This window comes from Mirounga leonina, unplaced genomic scaffold (assembly GCF_011800145.1).
Source record: "Mirounga leonina isolate KUSES-001 unplaced genomic scaffold, KU_Mleo_1.0 Mir_53, whole genome shotgun sequence".
NCBI lineage: Eukaryota > Metazoa > Chordata > Mammalia > Carnivora > Phocidae > Mirounga > Mirounga leonina.
The window spans coordinates 11,818,396-11,828,376 of NW_023270807.1; the positions used below are offsets into that span (position 1 = coordinate 11,818,396).

General features: G+C 40.3%; 1 protein-coding gene across 2 annotated transcripts in view; it reads right to left on the bottom strand.

Annotated features, from left to right (window-relative positions):
• SUPT3H (SPT3 homolog, SAGA and STAGA complex component) overlaps positions 1-4,276 on the bottom strand; it is a 535,970-nt gene extending 531,694 nt beyond the window's left edge. For both annotated transcript variants that reach the window (XM_034991616.1, XM_034991615.1), the window contains exon 1: positions 4,009-4,276. The gene's annotated coding sequence lies outside the window, so the exon portion shown is untranslated. The remainder of the gene's footprint in view (positions 1-4,008) is intronic.
• Positions 4,277-9,981: the final 5,705 nt, after the last annotated feature.

Consider the following 9,981-nt stretch of genomic DNA (forward strand, 5'->3'; position numbering starts at 1 on the left):
TTCTCTCTCCCTCTGCCCCGCCCCCACTAAAATAAATAAATAGTGGGGAAAAAAAAAAGAAAATATATTGCAACCAGATCAGTAAAGCACCAATACCATGATTTACAGTATTGTTAAAGAGAGCAACCTCAGGTAGTGCCTATAATACCCTACACTGTTTTACAAATAAAAATACACAACAACTTTTGCAGATTTAAGGTCAGTCTTTACTAGGGATAGTAGGTTGACAAGCTGAGACAAAACTAATTAAATAATAAAATATCTGTAAAGCAAGACAATTTGTGTAATTCTCTTCTGAAGTCTTCAACAATCCTGTGAGAAGGCTAAGATGAGTTGAGATACTTATTCCATTTTACAGAAGAAGAAATCGAGGCTCAGAGAGGTTAAATACTTTAACTGAAGTCACAAAGAGAGAATATGGTACAGAAGGATGAACCTGAGGTTTTCAGAATTAGTTTTAAGAACTTATTGCACCTATCCACAATGTATCTCAAAACGTCAATATCTCTTCTAGATCCTTTATCCAATAAACTTAAGGGGTGCCTGGGTGGCTCAATTGGTTAAGCGACTGCCTTCGGCTCAGGTCATGATCCCAGGGTCCTGGAATCGAGCCCCGCATCGGGCTCCCTGCTCGGCGGGGAGCCTGCTTCTCCCCCTCCCTCTGCCTGCCACTCCCCCTGCTTGTGCTCTCCCTCTTTCTCAAATAAATAAATAAATCTTTAAAAAAATTAATAAACTTAAGGCTAAAACAGCTAATATTTATTGAGCACTTACTTCTTATGTGCTTTGCTGTACGCAATGCATCACATGGATTACCTCCTTTAATCCTCAGCAGAGTAAGGACTCAAACCAAGTGTGTTTGACTCCCAATAAAACATTTTACCTACCACAGTATAAATTACTACAATAATGCATTTGGCTGAAGTATTTTTCTTTACTATTTAAGTGAACTATAAGCAAAATCCTTCTTGAACATTCTAAATGCATAATAAACAGATTTCTGACCTACTTCACTAGTCAACTTCACCATAAAATAAAATGGGTATTATTTTCAACAAGAATACTCAAGTCTTCTGATTTGACTGACATGGTCTGACTTTCTTTGCAGCCTCCTATACCAAAAAATCATTTATGTAGAAAAAAACAAAAATCAACCTGCCCAAGATTTCCATTCAATATAAGGAGAGAAGCAAAAATTTGTAATTACAAGTGGCTTAAATGGACAGGTCACTTGCTGGCCTTATTCCAGATATCTTATCTATTATTTACGCACACAAGCAATAATTCTCTCAGTACTTTAGTACTTTTGTGAGACTGCAATATGGTTAATCCTCCTAAAATTACACATTACAAATTTCAACAAGAATAAAAGTAGGGTGATATTTTTATGTGGTACCAACTGGGACATTTTTTATATGAAAGGGGCTCTATTAATAATTATGCCAGGACAAACAGGCCCTAAACAATGACTGTCGCAGAGAAGATGGGGTATATAATCATCCTATATAAGAGCAACCCATTTTGATTTGTATGTTATAGGCTATTCTCTGTATATGCTTAATCCATGAGCTTTAAGTTTTTGGCCCAGATCTAGCGAGTATCTTCAGCCTTGAGATCAAGGACACCATTTTACAGACACTAGGCCAGAGTTAAGGGTGCTATCTATAAAAAAAGGTTTTTTTATGTTTTATTCTCAAACTTAACTTTATAGACATCTGCTTTAAAAAAAGGGGAAAAAAGGGGCGCCTGGGTGGCTCAGTTGGTTAAGCGACTGCTTTCGGCTCAGGTCATGATCCTGGAGTCCCGGGATCAAGTCCCGCATCGGGCTCCCTGCTCGGCAGGGAGCCTGCTTCTCCCTCTGACCCTCACCCCTCTCATGTGCTCTCTCTCTCTCATTCTCTCTGTCTCAAATAAATAAATAAAATCTTTAAAAAAAAAAAAGGGAAAAAAAGATCTACATATATCAAAGAAAGAAATCTAACAAATATCACCAAGTTTCAGACTATCTCTTCAAAAGTTCTGAATACCAATAACCACAAAACTATTTCTAAAATGGCCCAATGTGGGGCACCTGGGTGGCTCAGACAGTTAAATGTCGGCCTTCCACTCAGGTCGGGATCTCAGGGTCCTGGAATCAAGCCCCATATCAGGCTCCCTGCTCAGTGGGGAGACTGCTTCCCCTGTCCCTCTGCTCCTCCCCCCACTTAGAGCTCTCTCTCAAGTAAAATCTTTAAAAAATAAAATAAAATGGCCCAATGCTCAAAGGTTACTACTAGAAACTATCAATTTGCTTTACTATACAGAAGTTATAAAACAAAAAAACACCACCTTTCAAATGGAAAAAAACTTCAGGAACAAAAAAGTTGAAAAGTTTTCACTAAACCTAACCAAAATGATAAAAGACAGTGAAAATCCATGGCCACAATATGGTACAATAATGATTAAAGGAAATGCCAGATAGTATTGCTATGGCTCTCCAGATGAATCTGGCATTAGCTGTACAACCTAAGGAGTAAAAAGAATGATTTGCTTTAATCTGTCAAGCTGTAAATAAGTACTAACAGACCCATGCTTTGAACTATAGTATTTGAGCAAAAGGCATTATTTGAATATAATTATGATTCCCTAAGGCAATAAAAGTTCCAAGAGTTGTCTTCTTTGACTTAAAACTCAACCAAATCAAGAATTGGAAGGGATCTCAAAGTCTAAATTCTAAGCTTAGGCTGTCCAATAAGGCAGCAACCAGCCGCTTGTGGTTATTTATATTTAAATTAATTAAAACAAAATTTAAAATTAAGTTCCTCAGTGCACTAGCCATATTTCAAGTGCTCAAGAGCCACCTGAGGCCAGTGCATACCATATTAGTACAGCACAGATTACAGAATATTTCCATCATGGCAGAAAGTTCTACAGTATTGGACATTGCTGCTCTAGGCTTTGGCTGCTCTAGATCTTTGCTTAAATATTCCCAGAGATAAGAAATTTGCAATAATGAAGTGCATTCTCTTTTTGCAAAGTACCATCAAAAAACTGTTCTGATAATCAGTCAAATCCTGTCTCTGAAACATCCACCAGAAATTCCAGGAGTTCCGCCCTCAATTTGGTCTTCAAGTAAATCACTGCACGGTTCACTCAATTCCATTTCCAAAGTTCTGACTCCTAACATAGGCTAAAACCCTAGGTCCTTTCCACCCAGATAAATATATACTAATTTCTTTCAAACGAAACAGTTTAAAGTTTGTATCAGCCTCACGGAGGTATGCTAATTTATCCACGTGTACATTAACAACACATGTCAGTGTCGCCTGAGTGTCAGATATCACATTCCACTGTTCCTATAAATCTACTCTCGCTTATAGGACATTCAAGCGTCTTGATTTTTAATTTAGAAAACAGGGTCACAGTCATTCTGAATTTCTTAAAACAGAGAGACTAAAATGAATTACACTTAACATGTAATTGATCAGTGCCTGGTGCTAAACTAGGCTATTACTACCCCCATCTACAGACCGGAACACCCAGCCAAAAGCAGGCTAAATAATTTCCCCAGGGGTCACAAATGTGGGCACAGCCCAAATGCTACACGTTTCCTAACGCTACCCAACGCTTCTTCCACCCTGCCCATAAAGCAATCTCCTTCCGTAAAGATTCTTCCCAGCAAAACACTAGCTACAGGACGCGCGAAAGGTACCCAACACACCCCAGCCACGCCAGCTCCCGCTGGCCGGCCCAGCTCCCCTTGCCCCACGCCCACCCGCCGACGGGGAGGAGTCAAGAGCCAGCTCCACGCTCGGCGGGAGGACCGGCTGCCGAGCCGGCCAGCGCCTCACACGACCGTCCTCCCTTCAGCCCTTAAGCGCAAACGCCCATTCCTCCCACGCGGCCGCCCTCGGGCAGGGGCCAGGGTGGGACCGGGGCCCAAAGACGCGGGGCTCGCCACGCGCCGTCCCTCCCGGTTCGCAGACCTCTCCCCGCCCGCCCCGCACCGCCCCCCGCACCCCCTACAACCTCTGATTTAAAGAACACTTGTAGGCACGGCGGCACGTCCCGCGTGGAGAACGTGGGGAGAGATGGTGCGGTTTCTGCTGCGGCGGCCGGGACACGCTTGGAAAGGGGCGGGGTGGAGGGCTGAGAGGGTAAAAAGGGAGAAGGTGGCTCGGCCCGGGCAGAGGTGGGGGGGCACAAAATGGCGTGAGCCCGACTCTCCGTGGGGCGGGGGCTACGGAGCCGGAGGAGGGAGCGCTGCAGACGCCCCCACCACTAGCTGCGCGGGCACTGGCGCATGCGCGCTCGGCCAGGTGGCCGTGGTCTCCCTTCCCGAGCAAGCCACTTCCGCCACGCTCGCCGGGGGCGGGGCGTCGTGGAGCGCACCCGCCCCCTCGTTCCTTGCGGCGGGTGACCCTGATCCGGGCGGCGGGCCTCGAAGCGGGCCCTGCCGGGAGAGCAGTGGAGTTGAGCTGAGAATCCAAGGGTGTTCGAGGGCCAGGCCGTTCTATTTAAGAATGGAGCTGACAGGGCAAGGGTTTTCGAGCGGTTGGGTGACTTACACTGGAAGTTTCTTTTCAGCTTCAGGGCAGAGATTGTCCTGTGTAAGCTTCTGTCTAGGAACTGGGGTGAATCGGAGTCTTAACCGGATTGTGCTTTTAGGATGGGGAAGGGAAACGGAGAGCCCCAAAAGACCTGCTCCCCCAAGGGACCGCAGTGCCGGGGTGTCCCTGGGACCGTGAGACTCCCAGCTCTTCTGCAAGCTCCCGAGCACCACCACTCCCCACCCTGCCTCTGCAGCAAAGTCATTGGAGAGGCGGTGCGAGACGACGATGGTCCACCATGAATACCCCTCACTCCCATCGCCAGACTCATTTTACCAAATTCAGGCATTTAAGGACCGCGTTTTTATAATGGAAATCTTTTCCTATATCACGGGGTGGTTTGTTGTTGTTGTTGGATGATCCTATTTTTATTTTTCCTTAGGATTTTGGCCTGTTCCTAATTTTTAAATCTTGTACCCCCACTATTGAGCTGCCTGTCCTGTGCTCTCAATTTGAGTGCTATAGATGTAGTTCTTTAATACAATAGTCAATTACTTCAGTATATGAAGTCTTGTTATATATATTTTTAACATTGTTTTCAGCTGTTTAGGAAAGAAAACTGAGTTATCATCCATGCTTACGTCCACTCCTGTGACGTCAAATATTATAAAGTATTTCACAGAAATTCAACTACGAACCTTCATCATGTCTTTTAAAGCATTATAGCTTCAGTTATTTTCTTGCCTATGAATATTTGTGTTCTGACATAATCTTTTCTTCCTAATTGCTTCCGTTTTTTAAAATAGCAACTTATTTGAATATTTCCTCTGGGTCGTAGTCGAGTCTGCTGTTAATTTTGTGCTTAGTTCTCTTTAATCTCCCCAACACTTCACAATTTGCCAAATACTTAAAATTCCAAAATAATAAATACATTTAGGATGTAAAAATCTCATCATAATGTGTAAATCAGGGCTTAATGCAATGCTGGGCCAAGGGTAAAGAATAGGGAAGGGAAAGTAACAGAATTGTCATCATTTCTTACAAAAGAAAACCAATTTATACAGTAGTTGAAAAGCCCTTTCAAGTATGTTACCAAGAAAATAATTAGGAGAAAATGAAGACAAAAACTGATATTACATCTAAGGAAATATAACACGAAGCAGATCGTTTCAATTAAAATTACATTCAGTTAATGTTGCCATAGTACTTGCACGGGAGTTTTACCTGCATCACGTGGAGGCCAGATTTGACCTAACTTTTCAGAATAGAACCCAGATCTTCTTACTCTCGGGCTACTGGTGTCTAACCTACATATAATCACACACAACAGGAGTTAATGAAAGTGAGCCATGGAGAACGGAAACTGAATTAAACCAGGCACTGGTAGAAGGAACTCAAAAATTCACTCTTAGGAAATTGCGAATTGTGCTGTTGGCAGAGATCTTAGCTTTGAAGTCACATGAGTTATCCTAGTGTTCCTACCTCCTGGAATCTATTAAAATCCATTTTAAAAATTTGATTTAGCCATAATTTTGTTTGTAGTTTGAGAGCACTGCTGTACACAAAGGGTCAAAATATCTTCCATTCGGTTAATATCAAGTATCCTAAACTATCAAGGCTACTAGGGTACCTTAATTAAAACAAAGTTAAAACAATGAAGCTGTTGCTGAAATTAAGACATTCACGACTACTATCTCTCAGAAAAATACATGATTTCCAAAGCATGTGGAGAAAACGCCAGGAGACCAAGTGAATGCATCACACCACAAAAATGTCTCTGTCCCTTAAACAGAGCTGTTAAAGGAAAATGAAGCATTGTTACCATAGACTTTCACATTCCTCTGGCATAATAACCTTCATATAGTCACTAGTGCAAAAAAAAAAAAAGTGCAGTCATCTAAGTAAACATGCCTCTTGGCATCCTAAAAATGATTAGGTTAGGTAATGAAAGAAACCCTAATTCTCCAGACAGCAGACGCTATGCCTAATATGGAAACATCTCTATGATGAAGTGGTCTCTTCTCCTCATGTGGACTCATAAGTTCACTGCAGGTGACCTGCAAATTCTTTTTCTTTTGTGATCCATGTGACTCTTATTTATTAGGATGCCTGAAAGAAGCTCTTTCTTTTCTCATTTATCAATTATTTTGTTCTTTGCTCTCTCTGTCTTAGATTTCCAAGTAGTGGCTTATAAAGTCACCATGGAAATAAACTGTGTAGAACTGCATATTGTTTAGAACTGCAGATTGCAATTGTTGTGATATTCAATTAATTTTCTGATATTAAAAGCTTTTTTCAATTCCAGCTTGCTTTACATTTAGAACAAGTTGTTCTGACCAAAAAGATTACTCAGTTCTGTGGTACCTGGGCAAGCTGCTTAGCACTGTTGGGCCTCCGTTTTCATTTCTGTAAAATAAGGTGATCAAACCAAATGAACGAAAACCTTGTAGCCCTAAAATTCTATGCTCCTTTAAAATGGGAATGACCGGCACCTGGGTGGCTCAGTAGTTAAGCATCTGCCTCTGGCTCAGGTTGTGATCCCTGCAGGGTCCTGGGATGGAGCTTCGCATCGGGCTCCCTGCCCAGCGGGAAGCCTGCTTCTCCCTCTCCCACTCCCCCTGCTTGTGTTCCCTCTCTAGCTGTGTATCTCTCTGTCAAATAAATAAATAAAATCTTAAAAAATAAAAAAATTAAAAATAAAAATAAAATAGGAATGACCAAGGATGGAGGTTAAAGTGGTACAAAATAATTTCAGCATTCAATGTATTTGTGCTACCCAAAGGTACAGAATATTCAAGGCTCTCGTTGTAGGCTGACATGGATATTCAACTGCTACTGTGTGCTTAAAAAAAAAGACCAACATGAAAAACATACACAAATCAAATCTATTGAAATACAGGAGGGGGGTGTATCACATAATTATTCAAGGTGTAATCAAAGTGGCTTCCCATACCTTCCAAATTATGTTCATAGATTTCAAATTAAGAAGAGCACTACAGTGATGAGAGAAGAAATGTTAATAATTCTGAGCAGCTTGTAGAACTGTAATCATGATCCATTCTCTTAGGAACCTCTCATTGCAGATTTAACACTCCAGGATCTTTTAAAATTAGTCCGCTACTGAGAAAATGATCATGTTTTGAGATTTAGAACGGGAAAGGAATCATACACTATCAGGGTTTCAAAAAGCCCCTGAACTCTCTAGACATATGGAAACTTAGCTGCTTTCATTCCCATGGAATCCAGTATATAATTCTCTTGTTCTGGAAACAAACAACTTCTACATTTCTCCCCTTGAAGATAAGGTCTATTCACTGAGTGTAAGTGATGGGTGCTTATTAGTTCACTCATTCAACAAATAATTATTGTAGGCCTACCATGTGCCTGACATTATTCTAGGAGCTGCAGATATAGCAGTGAACAAAACAGACAAAAATCTCTGCCATTATCAAACATAGTAGGAGTAGTTGAACAATAAATTAAATATACCTAAATAAAATAATGTGTTAGAAAGCCATGGGTGTAACAGAACAGGGGGCGGAATTTATACAACAGGGAAGGGATAAGGAATGAGAAAAGCATAGGAGGAATGGGAGAATTGTTCATTTTTAAATTGGGCAAGCAGGGTAGGCCTCACTGAGAAAGTGACATTTGAATAATGACTTGATGAAGGTGAAGGAAGTAGCTGCAAATATCTAAAGAAAGAGATATCTGCAGATATCTCCAGAGAGTGAGAATAACCCACACTAAGGCCCTGAATTGAGAACAAACCTACTAAGTTGTAGGAATGGCCAGAGGCCATTTTCCCTAAAAAAAAAAAAATGACCCAGGAAAAAAAAGAAAGAAAGAAAGAAAAAAGAAATAGTATAATGTGAGGTCACAGAGGTACTAGGAGGCCAGATGGTAGGAGCCTATGTGCCTAGGACAGGCAGGCTGTTAGTAGAGGATTGACATGATGTAGTTTAGGTTTTAAAATAATTACTCTGGCTGCCAGGTTAAACATAGTCTGTGGAGTACAGGTCTTATTGCAGTAACCCAGGCAAGAGGTGCTGGTAGCTAGCACTAGGATGATTACGGTAGACTCCATAAGACATGGTTAAATTCTCGATATAATTTCAAAATCAATATGATTTCCTGACAGATTGGATTGGGTGTTCTAGAGAAAGAGAGGCGTAAAGGATGACTGAAGTGTTCTGGGAAACTGGAAAAATGAATTTGCCATAATTGAAATGGGAAAAAGTGGGGATGGATATGTTGGGTAGGTGTAAGAGATCAAGAATTCACTTTTAGGCATAAATAAGTAATTAAGTACAATGTTTGTATTATCTATTCTTTTGCCATCATAAGTAAATTCTTGTGGAAATGAAAAAAAGTTTGTACCTGTAAACTTCTTTAATAATTATTTTATTGATTTCTAATCCTGCTCACATTATAGAGGCCCATATAGGCCTGTATGACATAAGTCAAGGAATATCTGACTTTTGTTTTAAGAACATGTGAAGCCAGCTCAACATCCTCTTGTTAAACAAAAACAACAAACAAACATACAAAAACCCTTTCTTTTGCTGTTGTTCTATCAATACCTGACAGCAAGGTGGGGAATTCAGTTGACACAAAAATACAGAACAAGAAACTATACCAGCAGATTTGATTAAGTTATTTTAGTTTTAGTTTTAGTTTTTTTAATAGATGCAGCTTAGGCCATATTTTCTCTTTCCAGAATATATTTAGGACAATTTCAATAACTCAGTCAGGCATAGTACAAAATATATGGGCTTTGGTGCCACTTGTAAGCCATGATGCCCTGGACAAATTATTCAACTTTCCAAAAAATAAGTGATCTCCACTATAAAATAGGAATAAGGATATCTGTGAGGTAAGGTTGTTATCAGGATTTAAATGAAAAGTTCCTGACACTTTGAAAATATTCAGTAATTTATAGTTATTGTTGTCTTTCAGTTTTTAATGAGCTATTGAGTAATATTTATGATGTTTATATTTTTGATGTATTAGACATGGGAATAAATTAAACAGGAGATCCTATCTCAAATATTAGTGTTTTATTTTTTCTGAATTCAATAAATATATGTCAGTATGACAATTATTCTTTTAACAAACATTTATTGAGGACCCTTAAGTATACCGACCATTGTTAGGTCTTGGAGATATAATGACAAATAACACAGACTTTCTGATCTCAAAATGACTTCTTACTGATAAATTTTGGAGAGACGAAGTTGTATAAACAAGAGCACAGTCACCGTGATAATATGTAACACAAATATTAGCTGAGATCTCCCTGACTTTTAAGATGTCGGTTAAAACTGGATTGAGCAACGATTCCACCTCATTTGTAAGCCCAGTAGCCAACTCAGAGTCTCTTCATATTTTGGGGGAGCTAATGTTCTCATGATCCCCTCTTGCTCTAAACTTCCATTTATGCTAAATTAGT